This window comes from Aythya ferina, assembly GCF_964211825.1.
Source record: "Aythya ferina genome assembly, chromosome: 6".
NCBI lineage: Eukaryota > Metazoa > Chordata > Aves > Anseriformes > Anatidae > Aythya > Aythya ferina.
The window spans coordinates 20,237,323-20,255,316 of record NC_140303.1 but is presented as its reverse complement, the minus strand read 5'-3'; the positions used below and the strand labels follow the sequence as shown (position 1 = coordinate 20,255,316).

The following is a 17,994-nucleotide window of genomic DNA, read 5'->3' as shown; positions in this document are numbered from 1 at the left end:
TGAGAACAGCTGGGGAACAGGGACTGAGAATGAAAGCACTGGTCCCTTGAGTACCCTCTGGGTGGATACCAGTTTGAGCTACATCAGTATGAATGAATAAATTACCACATATACATACACATATTTGTGTATATGTATATTTAGGTGTACACATATTACCATCATAAAAGACATCAGCTCAGTTTCACTTCACGTGGATGTTAATAGATATATGTATATTCTATTCATCATCTACAGTGGCATTTCCTTTACCAAGCTTTTATGTGCACTGTCCTGTTTTGTCAATCTGTACCTTGGTGTCTTTGTTTCTCTGATGAAGTTCTCTCTCTCAAACAGCAAGCTTAGACCTCAGATCTTCCACCTAAATTATTACAGAAGAGAATTGGTAATTAAGTTTTAACAAGATTTAAATGATATTAAAAACAGACAGTTAAAAGGAGACACTGCCTTGGGCTTTGTTATAAATTTGTATAATTATTTTTAGTTCTCTGGAGGATGCATAATTATGTTTCTGTATTTATAAAAATACAGCCCTGGAGGCACACCAAAACGAATTTTATAGTCCACTGATTTGCATATTAATGTTAGTCTTGTGGTGTCAAATGTACTTTTTAGCAAATAAACGTCCATGACAATTTTCAAAATGTCCAAAGAATTTTATAGTGTTCTTGATCTGGATTATTTAATTTTGAAAAAAGATATGGTCTAAAGATAAGTAAGAAAAACAGCACAGGGATAAACATAGTTTAAAACCTCAGGAAAGAGGTGAATCAGATGAACTAAACAAAACCTTAAGTTGTTGTTTTGTGTTTTTTTTTTTTTTTTTTTTTTTTTTAACAGTTTTTGGTCTGCTAAGGAAAAGCTTATGGTCTGATGCAAAGCTCTTTGAAGACAGTTTGACTGAAGATTTTTAACAATTCAGTTCTGTACATTTGCCTCCCTACAAAAACATATCACTGTGAAAAATCCTTCTTTTGACCAAGTGTCCTTGGATACTTTTCAGAATGAGAGTAAAACTCAGGGATAAAAGACATTAGTTGATACAGCCCAAAATGATAATCAAAGACTGGAGCTGTATTAGCCAAAGTTTGCATCACCAGTAGCAAAGACTTCAGTTTAACAGTGGAAGATCATGGACACAGAGCCATCTCATGGACATACAGCCATCTCTTCTGGGTTTCTGCATACAGGAAATAGTTGTTATGTAAAGACTTGTTGCTCCCACTTATTTATCTATCCTGTAAAATCCTAATAGATGCACAATTGGTTTTATTCCTTATTTGTCTTGCAGTTTGTTATTTTTTAAAGGCATTTTCAAAGCCAGAAGCCCTACTCTTACAGTGCTAAGGTACACACTTTTTGTACTTGTTTAGACAATTGCATAATAACAACAATAAAGATATCAAACTAATTTAGGATTCAATCTGGTTATATATGTATATGGAGAGGAAACTCTTACTAGCACTCAGTCAAAAGACAATGAAATCAATGGGAGATTTCTTTGCGCATGGATGGAAAAATTACAGTCACAGTTAACAGTATTCCATTTTGTTATCATGATAAATCCACTGGCCTTGCAGTTTATCTCCATATGGAGCTAATGTATTGTCAGCTGAAATGTGTTATTATCAGTGCAATAATTAACACTGTAATAATCTTAAACAATTATTTCGATTAGAAACTTGTCTTATTGTCCAAGTTTGTAACAAGAGTAAAATACAAATTCTGTGATTATCCATGCATAGAATAGAGCTGGGACATTTGTTATGTGCCAAAAATGAAAAGAGAAAGTCAAATCTCAGTGTCTAATAGTAGCAGGTAAGTTGCATTTTACAAAAAAGGTTGTGTCAGTCAACTGCTGTCTCAGGGCAACACTTGTTAGACCATAAATGAGCTGATTGCATGTTCCGAGCTACAATTTCCATGAAGTCTCATTCAAGGAGATATTAATGATCATCACTTAACTGTGACAAAATGGTGTCAAAGAGGGAACGTACACCTGACACGCTACTGGTCCCATGAAAGCCAAACTCCCAATGTGTCATCTTTTGTTCTATATACTCTTTAGCCAGAATGTTTAAAGGAAAAGCAAAAATATCTTAAAAATAAGAATAAAATAAAAGACAAGCAGCCAAGACTGAGTAAAATGTTCCTGTGACGCTTCAAGGTTGATTGCCAATCATGTATATAATCTTGGGGATGAAATGAGGTGGTCTGAAAAAAGCAAGAACAGAAAAATCTTGTGTTTCTGTTTTATAATGCAGAAATCTTTGGTGGTTTACTGAGATGATTTGCACTTGGAATTATATACCCATAATCAACTGCAGGAAATAAATTACAGATGTTACTCACTGGAATTTGCCCTTGCAAAGTGCTAAGCATTGGCTTTAAGATGAAAAGGCAGGGGTTGATAATACTCAGCTCTCTGGAGTACTGAGAATGAAGGGAACTGCCAAGGTATGAGATCTGAGCACACAACCATGCTTCTGCTGGGTAAGTCATAGTACTTGACACAACATTTATGCTGTCCTTATGGCGTCTGTGAAAGGATAGGCTGTGAAACTACCTGATCCAATATAAATCATGCCAGGAAAAGTGTCTCTCAAAAATCTTTGATTACATTTAAGCCAGCAGTATGAGTTTTACTGTTATTGACCATTTTGTAAATGAGGTTGGAATGTTTTTGACTCTGAATCACATGCCACAAAACTATATTTAATGTCTTTATATTTAATGTCTTGTAGTACCATGATTTATAATGTCTGACTACGGACAGAAAAGTATACTTACTTTTAGGAAAATATACTTAGCCCTTGTTTTAAACCTCCCATAACTAGAAAGTAAAGTTTGAGGGCAGGATCTGTTTATTTTCAGGGGTTGCCATTGATATAATGAGGTTTACATATACAAAGTTATAGAGCAGTCTACAAAGACAATGACAACAACAACAAAAGAAACAAAAAATAAACAGAAGTATTTGGAAGAGCTACAGGTAGAAATGTACTTCACAGCTTTAAAAAAATAATCTTGTCTTTACACTTCTTTGTCTTACAAGCAGAATTTGATAGATTTTCATTTGTTACAGAAAGCTCTAGAGTGTTGTTTAGTGAAAGTGATTTTATTCTGCTGGAACTTGATGCTTACTTCATTAACAGTCATACGTGCCAAGGCAGTGAAGTGGCTGATGGACCTGAGGCTAAAAGTAAATTCAAGGAAATGTTATTTTTACACATACACAAACCTGTTTTATCAAGGAGATAGAGTTTTATAGGCAGACATGTTCAGAATTGCTACCCGTTCCAATAATTTTCTTTTTTAATTCAGAATAACTGGGGACCAGTTATTGCTTGGCTTGACTCTTTGGCAGAGGAAAAGGAACAGAGAGGGGATGAAGAGACTGCTAAAGGAGTCTTCCTCCCCTTCAGTCAACCTGCAGGAAAAGTCAGTCACAACTGCAGCCCTCTGGGCCAGCTTATTTTGCACCTGCGGGACATAATACTCCTGTCAAGGGCAAAGGCGAGGAGCACTGGCATTGCTTCAGATGAGCTCAGATAGTCTCAGTTTACTGGAAGAGTGGCATCCGAGTGGCTCTAACAGTGCTCCAAACTGAGGAAGAATCCCAACTCAATGAATTTCTTGAGACAGTGTAACTCTGCCCTGTCTCTTGTTCTGGGTTGCTTGCATTGTGAATTGTTTGGTTGTAAGAGAAGTGAAGGTAAAACTGCTGCTAGGGTTATCTTTGATCTGCACAAAAGCAGAATCACAAAGAGGCACTGGAAATCAGATTACACACAACAGTGTCTGTGCATACCCGTCTAACCACACTGCTAATGTAATACTATAGAAAGCTGATTTATTACCAACATCTTGTTCCAGGAGTTTGCAGCCCTGTTTAGTACTTGGAATGCCTCATTATACAGAGTCTGCACCTCTGGACTCTTTCTTTTCTGGGTAGTGTCATTTTGAAGTAATACATTATCAGTTTCCATAGGCCAGTGATGCATTACCAGAACACATCAGAAAAACAGCTGGCTCAGTCTCTCAATCCTTGGCGTCCAGCAACAGCTGACTGTGATGATGTATTACATGAACTCTTCAGTCTATCATTGTAATACATCAAAACAAGGCACTGGTCTGAAGGTGTATTACTCAAGGGAAGGCAAAGCTGAGTGAACCTGTCCAGAAGGGGGGTTCTGGTTTAATTATGCAAAAGAAGTTACAGTACACTGCTCAAAGAAGGTTTGTTAGCTTCAAATTTTTGGTGCACTGATAAAATACAATTTGCATTCACACAGATGATATAACAGGAGAAGGTCATGTTGTTACTTGGTTTAGAGACAAACACCTCGACAACAAGTGTTCTGTCAAAATGTTGCAGTGTGTTGTGCATCACAGAGGTTGCACAATATAATTGAGCCAGGGGGGATCTGAGTTCAATTAATAAACATATGCACCCTTCTGTCCCCTCTCCCCGCTTTAAAAATTATTTATGGAAAAACAGATGAGAACCAGGTATTTGAGTGTAGTAACCAAAAGAGCGTATCGGTGAGTTTTCCTTGCTGCCTCTTTTGGAGGAAGTCTCAGCAGGCTCCAGCTGATGCTGTGACTCTCAGGAAAAGCAGCAGCACAGAAGACGTCCTGAGGCACTGCAGGTAGAGATGGAGATGAAAAAGAAATATCAGAAATTGAGACAATCTCCAACAAATAAGTACAGAAGCTGAATTAATTGGAGACTTCATAAGAGCTTAATTTACTGCACTTACTTACACTACAATTCATGACATCGAATGAACAAAAATCTCCCATTGACCAGGACTGCAGACTTGCCATAGCAGTGTCTTGGGATGTTTAAATTGGTGCTAAACCTGTTTCCTCTTCTTGCATCACAAGGATTACAGTAAGGAGAATGTCTGCATTTCTCACTCCATTTAACCAGGGCTTCTATTCTGCTCAAAATACAGGAAATGTTGCTATAATGTCCGCTTTGGATTGGATTCACACAAAGAGCACGAGCTGCATTTTTCGTCTACAGGCAGATTGTGATATGCAGTACAACTAGTTAAAACTAAGCAGCAAAAAGCTTATTTGTCTCTAATGCCAGAAGTATTATTTTCCAGTATTGTTTCAAAGACTTGGCTTCCTCACCATTGTTTTGCCTATGTCAAGTTCCAGCTTCTTTTTAATGGGGCTCAGGATTGCTCTTTCAGTGTTTACTGCTGACTTCATAGCCTACTGTTTCCCCTACGTCCCTGCAATATTAGCCTGCATGATCCTTTCTTTCTCCTGCCTGTCATGCTGCTATGCTTTCATACTTCCAGCAATGTCCTTAGAATTGAACACCCTTTTGACCACTGTTTCTGTAACCTTACTTCAGTCCCTCTCCATCCCGTTGCCTTAATTACATTGGTTTGGATGCAGATAAACATACAGTAAAACTAGGTCAATAACATATACTTTAATCTGTATGTTTTCCCCTTTCTCTGCTATTCTTCATTGATTTCTCTCTACGAGTTGGAGAAAACTTTTTGAGAGAGAGTTGCAGTGCCTGAATTTATTTTACTTGCAGAAAAAATAGATTAATTTTATGGTGAATTGGGAAATTTAGGGACATGCATTTTTCTGCTACGTATTTCTGTCTAGTAGAAGCAGCCAATATCTAATGTTCTGTAGCAAGTATTTGAGAACACAAGCTGGTCTGAGATGGGGACAACACAACAGGCAGCGGTTGGTTTAGATCACTCAGTACATTATAAGCATTGTGAATCAAAGACACACCTGAGAGTGTGCATTTCACCAGTATGCCGGACTCATTAGGACAATTTTAGCTCTGTGTTATTTACAAAAAGATCTAAACAGTCTTATAGTTACAAAAGAGACAGCTCACAGCGATATGACAAGAGGGCATGACCAGAAGTCCTGAATAAAACATGCAGCAAGAACAGATCAAAAGTGCGATCAGTAGTTAATGAGAATGGACTAACAGCCATTTTTGTAAGCCTTGAAAATGGTTCAGTGTGTTATAGATTTAGTTGTGAATGCAGATGACATGCCCTTCACTGCAGTATCTCACTGTATTGGTGTTGTGGGAGGGTGTGAGTAAGGATTAAGGACAACAGAGACATGGGATGACGTGTGTAAACACCGGTTACAAAATAGCAGGAAGGACAGGAATTGATTAATGAATTATGTCCTGTACGGATGCCTCAGTGAAGGGACAGGTGAGACAGATGCTGAGATAAAGAGTGCCTCAATGGAAGGATCTTCTTTCACCAGCTTGCTTGTTTTTAGAATATCGAAGTCCTGCAGAATTCCCTTTTTCAGAAGAAGGGGAAAGAGCAGCTCCCTAGCAGCACGGCTGCCTGGAGTATGTGTCCTCTGTCACATGACTTGGGAACTACTGTGACCTCCCCTCATTTTCCTTACTGAAGCAGCAGGTCCACCTGTCCCAGTGGATAAGAACTTAGATTTTGTCAAGAGAATACAGCAATGCAAGTACACTTAAGAGTCAGACATGCTGTGCCATTAGCCATTTCCCCGTCACCTTCCTGGTAGTGAAAGGACAGAGTACTGCTTAAGCACATTCTTCAAGGAAAATTAGCAGCTATGAGCAACTATGGTTGCCCTTGAAGTATGTATCTTTGTTCAGTGGGAATACAACTAAGCTGTAACCTGTAGATATTGACTGAAAGCGCTGGATTTGTTTGTGACGCATGACTCAGGCCCACTGTGATGCACCAAGTCATGTCGAGCAGTGCCTGGTGGAAACCTCAAACAGAATCATGAAGCAAAGCTGGGCGGAACCAGCAGTGGAACCGCTAACCTTCATCCCTAACCTTGTGCTTCACCCTATGAATTCTGAAGGGAATAATCTGGAAAAAAAACACAAGCTGCTGAAAAGTATATGGCTCTTCAGTCAAATAAGGCAAAGTGTCTATGTTGAAGCATTTCAACCTACCTTAGACAGGGCAGGAAAAGGCAGACAGAAGACTACCTGACATAAGCTTTAGGAAGAAGGAATTCATTGCTCTATCTCTTTGGCAGAATACTTTACCAAAGAATTACCTGGGATGGGTGTTACTGGAGCATATGGAACAAATGATGTTTTGATAAATTCTTATGTCTATACTCAGTGGTATTTTTAACCTGAAAGAAGTGTACCAAACAGCCTGTGAACTCCATGGAGGATTTAACATGTAAAAGTGAATTATACAGGAAGCTCCTCTGTATCGTGATGTATTTTTGTTACAGTCTTTTCATGTTTCCTCTGTTTTACGTGACTTCAGGGTATATTGGTCCATTGCCTGAACTGATGCATAATACTCAAAGTTTTCCAGAACATAAATTTTCTGCTTCTAAGGATCATGCCCCACCAACACAGCAATATTAATAATAGTTACAGCACTTACCTGTTCACACATAAATATAAAGAAACCCATTCCAATGAGATGAATGAACTCATTCACTAGCCTCAGGCATACCCACACCACAGGTCATTTTAGAGAGGCATACAGAATAAGATATGATATAATCAGTAAAAAAGCTCATACAACTGAATTTTGTCCAGACTTACTAGCCAGCAAGTTCTAGACAAAAATAAACAAATCAAGGCAGACTAACTTGTGTATCTTCTTTCTTCCAGGTACTCAGAGCAATAAACCCTTCAGAGAAGGTCACTATTTTTTTTTAATCTCATCTAGGAATGTACTTCAGGTTAGTGTAGCACTTGATTCTGACACTCTCTGCAATATCAATGCTCCATTATTATTTAGTATTTGGCCAGCTTAGTTACTATATTGTTCTGTTTCTATGAAAATAATTTATTGCATTGACTATACTTATTCTTTTCCTCTTCATTTCTAAACTATAAATCAACTTATGCTCATCAGGGATATTATTAGTAACTTGTTACGTTTGTCAACGTACATTTGAATACCAGTATTCCCCAGCCACAAGTGTCAGCATATTAAGAGCTGTTCAGACATTTGAACATAATATACTCTGTTTCTATGGCTTCCGTTGTATTACTAGTATGATAATTATTACAGCAAATGATAAAATACAGCAAAATTGTTTTCTCCCCCCTTAATAACATAAATAAAAGGAGCAATTAATTTCCTACAATAAAAACAGGCAATACAATAACGTACAAATGTGGAGTTTCTTCATTATTGCATCAAATTGCAAAACGGAAACATATAATTTCAAAAGGCTCATAAGCAAAAATGGAAACACAGCTGATGTTGCGTCAGCATGTAGTACAAAACTGTGAAGCTTGCACAGCTCACAGCTAGTCTCCTCAAATGAACCAGTTAACATTTGTAAATGAAAATATGTAACACAAAGAATCTTCTCCCTTTTTTTTGCCTTCCTTCCAGAACATTAGGTAGTTTTTCAGGATGTTACCTCTATATATCCATCCAATACAATAAGCTTATAGCATCACTAGTTATTTTAAACCTTGATATCATGCATAGCTACAGCTATAGCTTTATCAACACGTCTTATGACAGATGACAATAGTGTTTTCAAATGGAATCAACATACTTTGAACTGATACATCTCCCACTATAACCCATATATATGCCAGATGTGTTTTAAGCCCTCTTTTGTTCACTGGTATTTTGGTTGCTTTGGTTTTAGGTTGCTGAGAAAAGGTAACACATTTTCTTTGACATCTCATACAATTTTACAAGTATTCAGGGCACATTCCCTGCTTTGCATGGAAAATGTATTTGCACAGTTGTCAGAATGATGGACAGGGGGAGAATGATAGGAAGGAGCACTGATCTTTGCTTGTTATTACATACAATAGCCCAGTAGGAATCATGATGTGTTGGTGAGACAAACTGTGTCCCATTCTGGAACATATTAAGTTTGTCTCCAGGACACACATGACTTCACTAGGGTGTCTAACCTCATTCATAATAGATGCTAATCTTTTCAGGGCTGACTGATGACAGCACTTCCTGCCCTTCACGGAATTAGAGCTGGGTTTTATCAAAGGACTCAAACTGCCTGCTAATTAGACTAATTCCCTTCATCATGAATTATTTATTTCCATTGGTAACCGATCACTGTGACATTAATGGGTTCTGCTCAACTTAGTTTCATACTAATATACACTATAAGTTAAATGTTTAAAAACTCCTGATACTTCACTCCAGGTCAAGTGTGTCTTCATATAACTCTTGATGTTTTCAATAAAGTTTTGATAATTAAAGACTGTTAGAATAAAGTCTCATTACTAAGCCAAAAAGAAAAAAAAAAAAAAAAAAAGAAAAAGAAAACGAAAAATAATTTTTAAGTTATTAAATAATTCCCCCCCCCCAAAAAAAAAAAAAAAAATAGAGGTAATATATACAAATTAATTTAGGATTAGGAAGAAGAACCCTCTACTGCACTGATGACAGGGTTTCATGACAATTCACAGAACTGAATACATTCCCTCAGCCAGAATGTGTAGTGCCTGTAAATTCAAAATTCTTACCCAGTGCAAGAAGCTGTGGGGTTCTAGTATCAAGACTAAGTCCTTTACTTAGGTAGCAAGTATAAAATATGCAAATACAAAATAAAGAATACCTGGACAACAGACAGCAGCACTGCAGCCCAGAATCAGGTGAAGAATGCCAAAGGCAGTGTGCAGGTCACCAGTGAGACATAAATGGGAAAATATAAAACAGTAAATCTAGGATATCTTAGCAGCAGGATCTGAGCAGGACACCAGAGGTCATCCACACAATACTTAGAAGGTTCCAGCATGAAAACTGATGACCAGGTTTTGGCATCACCGTTCAAAAGTTGTATTGACCACTGAGAGAAAATTCATAGGAGAACAACAAAAAGAGCAATTCTGAAAACATGACCGATGGGGAAAGACTGAAAAATAATGGTTACAAAATAGATGAGGTTAGTGATCAGTTTTCTCCATGTCCACCACAAGCAGAACAAAAACCAATAATTTCAGCCTGAAGCCATGAAGATTTATCTGAGAAATTGCAAAAAGGATTCCTAGCTGTAAGGACAGAGAAACACATGGTCAGCCTAAATAAAAAGTGGTGAAATTCCCACCACTAAAGAGATTTTGGCCCTGACTAGGTAGGCTAGATTGTCATGGAAGGTTTAGGTGTATGTGGAATCACCTCTGTCACAAAATTATTTTACGTCACAAAGAAATGTCAGCTCAATTACCATAGAATGTTTCTTCAAAATTTTTGCTGTTTCTGAAGAAAAAATTCCTACTGGAACATTGTGATTATTTGAATATTTCTCAATAATAAGACTGTCTATTTTATGAATATTATATATAGGATAACATTTTTTTATAATTCAAATGTTGACCTTTCCCACTGTCATCATAGTAGACAGTGAACTTATACTATGCCTTTGATGCAATTAATTCATGTAGTTTTTCTGACACAAGCACAGGATAGTACAGTTCAGGCTGTGCATTTTACAATGGCACTCTTTACCTGAAATCTGTAGAAATCAAGTCTGAGAGAGACAACACACTACTTGGTCACTGATTTCACCTTTGAACCTTCTGTGTTTGAGCAAAACGTGAAGACATACTGCATGTTACAGAGTTGGGCTCAATTCTGTACATACTCATGAATAAATAGTGCAGATTCTCACGCATTTCACAAAACAGGTTTTATTCTGTCTGTGAAATATGAAAAAAATGGATACAACACAGAAGAATCGATAAGAGGCTTGTTTGGGGTAATTTTTGCACCGATAAGGTGAATTTAAAGTAATAAACAGCATAAGACAGCTGGACAGAATAGTCTATATTCCTTAGGCTAATGAAGACTTGGACTACAGTATATTTGACAAATAGTTTTTCACGTGATAGCCATAAAAGAACACATATCTTTCTAATCCATAGTGATAACAAAGAAGTTAGGTAAAAATGAACAGATGCTATTCAATAAGCACATGTACATTTCTATCACAGTGTGATATACTTTGGCTGTGAAAATAAAGGTGCTATTTTTCCACTGTTGAAATAATACAGAATCAATAAGAGGCAACTGCGAGCCTCAATGGCATCAAGGGGTTTCTGTTGACATTCACAAATCAAATGAGCAAAGCTCTGCTGGATTGAGATGTCATCAGAAACCCCAAGATGGCATTACAGCCTTGTTTTTCTAAGTTGTGTTTTTTTTTTGTTTTTTTTTTTTTGTGTGTGTGTGTGTGTGTGTGTGTTTTTTTTCTTCAGTAAACACATCCAACTGACTTCTTATTTTAAATAAAAGATCGTATTTTCATTTCTTTCCTTTTTCTCTCATCATCTTTTTTTTTTTTTTCTTTTTTTTTTTTCCCCAGGTTATCTGCCCTGCTCTGCCTTACTTCTTCCTTTTCACCCCTTCTCCTCCTGCCTGCCCCAACCATCCTTGTCTTACCTTTCTCTCTTTTCTCATGTACCTTCTTTCTTTCCTGGTTCTCTAACTCCCCAAATCAAAACATTTCTTGAATGGGTGACTCTGCTCAGTGTGTGAGCAGCGCTCCCTAATGTCATTTCAACAGTACAAACCACTCCTACAGCACTGTCGATAGACTATCCTATTAAGACAAGATAAAAATCACTTGTGTACCGCTCGTTATTTGTATAGAATAAGAGACTTCAAGTAGCTCCTGATGCAGCAATATATAATAGCTTTCATTTCAGACCTAATAATACCTGATACTTGAACAGATACTTCCATTTGATGTTCTAAAACTGTTTCTTAGACATTAATGAATTATATCTCACAAGTGTGCTCTGACAAACAGGCTATTCCCATTTCACAGATGGAGATAACTGAGGAGGAACGAGAAGGGCAATTTGTTTTTACAATGTCTCTCAGGGCCCAATTCTTCACTGTCACATTTAAAGTTTTTATTGTTGGCTTCAAGCCAACAGTGAGTAAATAACATCAAAGAGCATTCAGATGTTCCAAATCTTGGTCCTTTAATAATGAGAGATTCCTTCTCTTTATATGACAGAGCAAATTCTCCTTGCAAGCCAGTATACAGACACCTTCTGGGACATTTCATTTCATATTTCTTATGAATAAATTACCAAGGAAAGTGAGATTTTGCACCAAATTGCACTAGCATCATAAATTAAAGCCACCCATTATTCTTTATCAGCCCCATGTGGGAGTGGGGGTTCTTGAGGAGGAATATTTTCTAAAATGTGACCTGAAAAGTATATTGTTGTAAAAAAAACAACCAACCAACCAACCAACCAACCAAAAAAAAACAGCAACAGTGTGAACATAATCTTTCAGCATCACGAACACCAGCTATGATCACAAAATAAGAGGACAATGGGCAGAAAGTCCTTACAGAATACATGTTAAAGAATTTGCAAATTTGCATAGATTTTTAACTATGATTTGCTTGCATTAACACTAATGGGTGTATGAAGTGTTACTCAAACTGTTCCTGAGCAGTACTCATCAGAATTAACTTATATCATGAGATGTGATAAAAAGATGTCACTCATATCCTCTATAAAGGGGCAGTTATTCATAGTTTTTTTTTTTAAGGTTTCTGCTCATTTGACAAATTGATAGAAGAAAAATGAGATGAAAATATATTTAGAGATATTTTTATATAGAACATATAGGTGCAGAATGAGCACTGAAGAGCTACCATGAAAGGCCAAAGAAAAGCAGAATAGATGAGGCCATCAAGGACCCTGTCTGAAAACAACAACAACAAAACAAAACAAAACAAACAAACAAAAAAAAAAAAACAACAACAAAGTTTTCACTGTGCTTATGTGCTACAGAAAACCTATGTAATTAAAACTGCTCTTGAGCAAAGTTGAAAGCTCAAATAGTTGCCCTAGTTCCTAAAACTAAGCACAGTAGGAAAAAAATGAAGAATCTTGCACAGATTTTACAAGATTTTTTGTTTTGTTTTTATAATCCTAGTCACTGAAGAATCAAGTAAGCATAAGATAAATCTGCATAGAGGGCTGAGGTTGTCAGGGGGTATTGCATGGGACTGAGTGAATAATTGTGTGGGATGCTAGAGCAGTGGAGCAGAACCAGACAGACAGGTTATTCTGAGAGGCAAAGAGAGCAGGAGAAAGTTAGTATTGTGGGTCTGGAAATCAGATGTGAGGGACAAAGAGGGACAAGAAAGCAGAAAAAAATAATCAGGTAGGTTGAGCAGCCACTCATCCTGATGTGCTACAGGACAGCAATGGAGGATCACTGGAGTGAGAACAAGGGGATCTGCATTGGACTGGGCACTCCTGGCAGCTGAAGAACATAATTTGTTCCTTGATTTTTAACAGTGTTGTTACACTTGTGGCATGTAAATCAACCTCATTTAGGAAGGGAATTTATCTCTCCCCTTCTTCATGGATAGCATCTTGAAGGCAATGCTGACTGAATCACTCTCCTATTATGACAGAGTCTACATCTTGTGGTAAATGTATAAATAGAACAGAATAAAGTTCCTTGCAGATATGAGGTGCTATACCACAATACACAGAAATCATCCACTAAAATAAAATAATTTTCTCTGGTACCAGCCTGCAAGCAAACCTTCATATGAACCCTCATCCAACCCTAACACAACCAGCCATAAATATAAATAATATTTATATTAATTATATATAAACATAAACAGAAATAAACATAAATAAATCTAACAAAACATAATAAACATAAATATAAATAAACATATACAGAAATACACAAAGAGAAAAGCACAGAGAACCTCGTGCTATTAATAATGCTTTTGTGTTTCCCATCTATCTAGAGGAACATTCCCATTCAAATTCCCAGCTAATCCATATCCATACCTTCTAAACCAGCTGGAGAGAAAGCAAGTATTTCAGGAGAAGCATACTATTTTCCAACTCTTAGCTTATTTTCCAGCTGGAATCAATAATACATTTCCATTTCTCCTCACACTTCTTTCACACATCTCACAGTCCAACCTTCTGTGTTCTTGCTACCTGTGATTTATAAACACATAAGGACTTCCTGGTTAAGTGGTCATTTCACTTCAAGAGTTTGTGGTCCAGTGACAACATCCTCACTGGACACATAATAATACCTTTATATTATTCCTTCGCCATGCTTTCATGAGGATCAAGCATAATACTGAGCTGTTCAGAGCAGCATCCATGAAGAGGCTATGACAGTATTCTCCGATAACCAATTATTCACACTATCTATCTAAACATTGATAGAAAATATCCACAGAAAATGGACCTGAAGTGACTTCTAGTATTTAAGATGTAAAATTTAAAGGTAACCAAAGTCCTGATTTCTCCCAAGTCTTGCAGTGAGTTTACCTACCCCCTCAGGAAAACTGCTCTCCTCTTTGAAGCTGATAAGTTGGGGCTTATAGACACCTGCCTAACTACAACATCCAGCTGCTGCTTTAGAAATAAAAGAACAAGTCTATGATTTGTTACAAGCCACCCACATGCCTAAAAGACACCCCCGCAAATTCTGTCGGTGTTAAATTCTTTGCAGAACCTTGCTTTAAAATCAGCCTCAGTGCTAAAATGAACAATTAGACAGTTCCCACAAAACCTGCATCATTTTGGTTCCACATCTGCCCCATTACCCACTAGAATGGAGCCCACATTTCACTGGACTTTTTGGATATTATTAAAACAACCCCATTGTGCAACAGGATCAATAAGAGAGAGCTGGGATCATTAATTTTGTATTCTACTGTACAGAGCACTGCCAGCCACAGACATGGTTTGGAGGCAGCAACACATTTCCAAATTGTCTTCATATGTGGTCATATGAAGAGCAGAGGCAACTGACAAACCTTCACAGGGAACTAGCTGATGGTATAGTGTCCGTTAGCGTAGTATTTAAGCTCACCGGGAGTCCATTGCTCATAATGTATACTACTTTAGCCTGATAATTTACGTGGACGGTGAATTTGAAAGTATATATATTGTGGTTTTGGAGACAAAAGATCTCTTCTCAGCTAAAGTTATGCCTCTGATAGTCCCAAAGGTAAAGTGAAGATTAAGCACATAATGAGTACTTTAAACAAATGTCCATAGGTAAATACAGAAAATGGAAATGAAAATCCCCCTTTCAATTCCCAGAACTTTCCAGTTCCAGGAAGCTAAAAGCAGGAGATACCTGCTTTGTTTCATAATCTCCAAAGCATCTACTACTATTTCTGGAGATACTGGCCTGTGAGAATTACTCTTTCAGTACGAAGGAACAAACAAAAAATACCCCAACAGTAAAACTTTTGATATTTATGCATGAGAAGATTTTTGAACCACTCAGTGAGTCATTTTATGGAGCAATTAACGTTCCTTTTTATGTAGATATTTTTTCTTCGTCTGCCACCTTTTTAATAGTTCTTTGCATAAATTGGTAAAATAATTTCTCATTCCCTCAGAAACAACAGCTGCATTGTGAACTCCTGAATTGGCATGTCTTAGGAATATATTATAATAATTCAGAAACTGCTGCCATTTCTGTCAAGCTTTCATTCATACGAAGGTTGCCTCGAACATCCCCTCCTCCCTTCCCCTTTCATTGCTATTGCTGATCTCAGTCAGATTGTCCAGCCACCTCCCCTGCTCTCCCAGCTCCCTCTCCCGCCCCCAGTCTCAGCCCCCCTCTCTCAAGCTCTTGACACAAATCTTCTTCCCTTGCCCCTCCCTAAGTCTGGCTCTCTGTAGCCTTCTCAGTCGAATTAGACACAAATGACTTGTCTTGACTTTCAAAGCCCTTTGTGGCCTATCCGCTCACCACTGACCCTCTTATATTCAATATCAAAAGGTCAGCTCTTGCTCCCAATTAGTCTATGAGCCAAGGTACCTTCCTCTGACTACAATGTTTTCAAACAAGCCCAGTCTTTCCTCTGTTTCCCCTCATATTTGGAGAAGGAATTGTCTATTGGTGTCTGCAAAGCCTTCATGTTCTTCCTTTTCAGATTTCCCCTCAGAACTTCACTTTCCCTTCAGAAGCTGCAGCAAGGGCCAGTGTGGGTGCCAGGCCAATGCTAGCCAACCCAACAGGAGGGCTTCTTGAGGGTTTCCCCTTGTTTGTACCTCACTAGTGCCAGTCTTTCACAGCAAGATGTAATTATTTTCCCCATTCTTTGCAGTACATCACTGAGGTGGTTCTGGCTGTTAATTAGAACTTCTAGGTCCTGCAAAGATGCAAAAGATAATGAACAAGAGAGGCAACAATAAGAATCATTGGTTTCGAAGGGCCAGGCTTGGCCACCAGAACACTCAGTTCAACTGAGAACTGGTACTGAACAAAAAGCCCTGGTTTGTCACTACAACTTCAGGGTAGACCTCTCATGTTTCAGAGCTGTGAGTCTGGCAAAGCTACACACAGCTCACGTGCTTCTAAAATAGCTAAATTTGGGTAGAATTTCACAGATTTGGCAAAAAGCTTGGTGTTTTGATCAACTTCAGAGCCCTGCACAACTGAAAATTCTTAGATTCTCAGATAAACAGTCACCAGTGTATAACTTGAGTAAATTCACATTCCTTGCCTCAGCAATTCTGATGAAAATAGCTGAAATGCTTTGGTGGCAATTTTCCCAAAATTTCAGACTGAGTTAAACATGTAGGAAAAAATCATTTGGATAAAGGTTATAAGTAATTGAAATTCTATCAAATATCTGAAATTCATTCATATGAATAACTGAAAACAGGGCCATTCAATGGGAAGTTTAAGGCAAACTGATAGATGATGCTCTGAGCTCCATTATTATAAACATAGTGGTTTATTATAAAGATAATTGTGGGTTGTTCAAGTGTAGGATGGAGATGTGTGTGGGAAGTAGTAGAATGGAGGTAGCCAAGTGAGTAGAGTGCAGGTGAACAGCTGAATGGCTTAACTGTTAATTTCCTTTTTTATTTTTTTAAAAAGATTTACATTAATATGCAGAGAAGTAGGACCTAAGTCTAAGAACTTTTCTGAGCAGGGACATAACGTGTACATACCCATATGAAGTACAGAAACACTATGTATTGGATTACATAATTTACTTGAAATTAGTAGCTTGTTGACAGAAAGGCCCTGCTGGGTTTCATAACCTGAGAACGTAGCTTTCATGAAGCAAATTATTCTTCAAGAAATGAGTAACAATGCCAGTTGCTTCATACCTCTGACACAATATTTAGCTCTGTCATTTAAATATAATTGCTCTATTTTTACATTAGTGCTATTGATAAATGTAGATTGTAAGGAATAAGTAAATTCTTTCATAGTAATAAAGTGATTGTTTATTAAAAAAATAAGAAAGCTGACACTTTTTCCATCTTGTAGATTAAAAAAAAAAAAGTTACCATTATTACGGTAGCTTAGTTATAGAAATGGTTCAAAGTTTTTGTGGTCTAGTATTTTTAATACTCCAGTGTAATCTACTCCAGTCATCCTTGACAGAGAATAAAGACAGGTTTTCAAGGATCACAGTTTTCAAGCTGTGTGGAAATGCCCATTTCCTGTCTTGAGAGTAATCACACACACACAGAAAAAGACAATGATATTTTGAGTGATGTTTATAAACTGAATCTAGGACAAAGTGCATGCTTCTGCTGAAGAACAGTTTTTCATGGCTAAATTCACTGTGTATCCAGAAATCTCATAGTGTATGTTAAATTGCCATCTTTAGTGGGCATTTCATTCCTCTGGCAACAACTGCTGCCTTTTGCACTGACATGAAGCTATCACTTAAAAACAGCTTGTCATTTTCCTGTGAATACAAAATTTATACTGTTCTACAAAGTGGAAAAAAAAAAATCCAAAAACCTCTAGCACATTTCATGAATAATATGTCAATATATGTATATGTCTATTTAAACAGATACAACGTGTGAAGACTTTTGGCTCCACAGTTTACATCCTTTCCTTCATGATGAAATTCTTTCCATGACTGCCTGAAATGCTGGATTTCAAACTCACACTTCAAACTGGGAACACAGTCTTGACATCTGAGTTCAAACAATCATTCCCAACTGACTGGAAGCAAGAATATAAGCTT

The 17,994-nt window shown here is 37.4% G+C and overlaps 1 long non-coding RNA gene across 1 annotated transcript in view; it reads right to left on the bottom strand.

Moving 5' to 3' along the window:
• Positions 1–290: 290 nt before the first annotated feature.
• LOC311438832 overlaps positions 291–17,994 on the bottom strand; it is a 43,757-nt gene continuing 26,053 nt past the window's right edge. The window contains exons 4-7 of the long non-coding RNA XR_014694349.1: positions 4,768–4,946; positions 4,531–4,646; positions 3,145–3,196; positions 291–361 (exon numbers count right to left, since the gene is read on the bottom strand). This is a non-coding gene — a long non-coding RNA (uncharacterized lncRNA). The remainder of the gene's footprint in view (positions 362–3,144; positions 3,197–4,530; positions 4,647–4,767; positions 4,947–17,994) is intronic.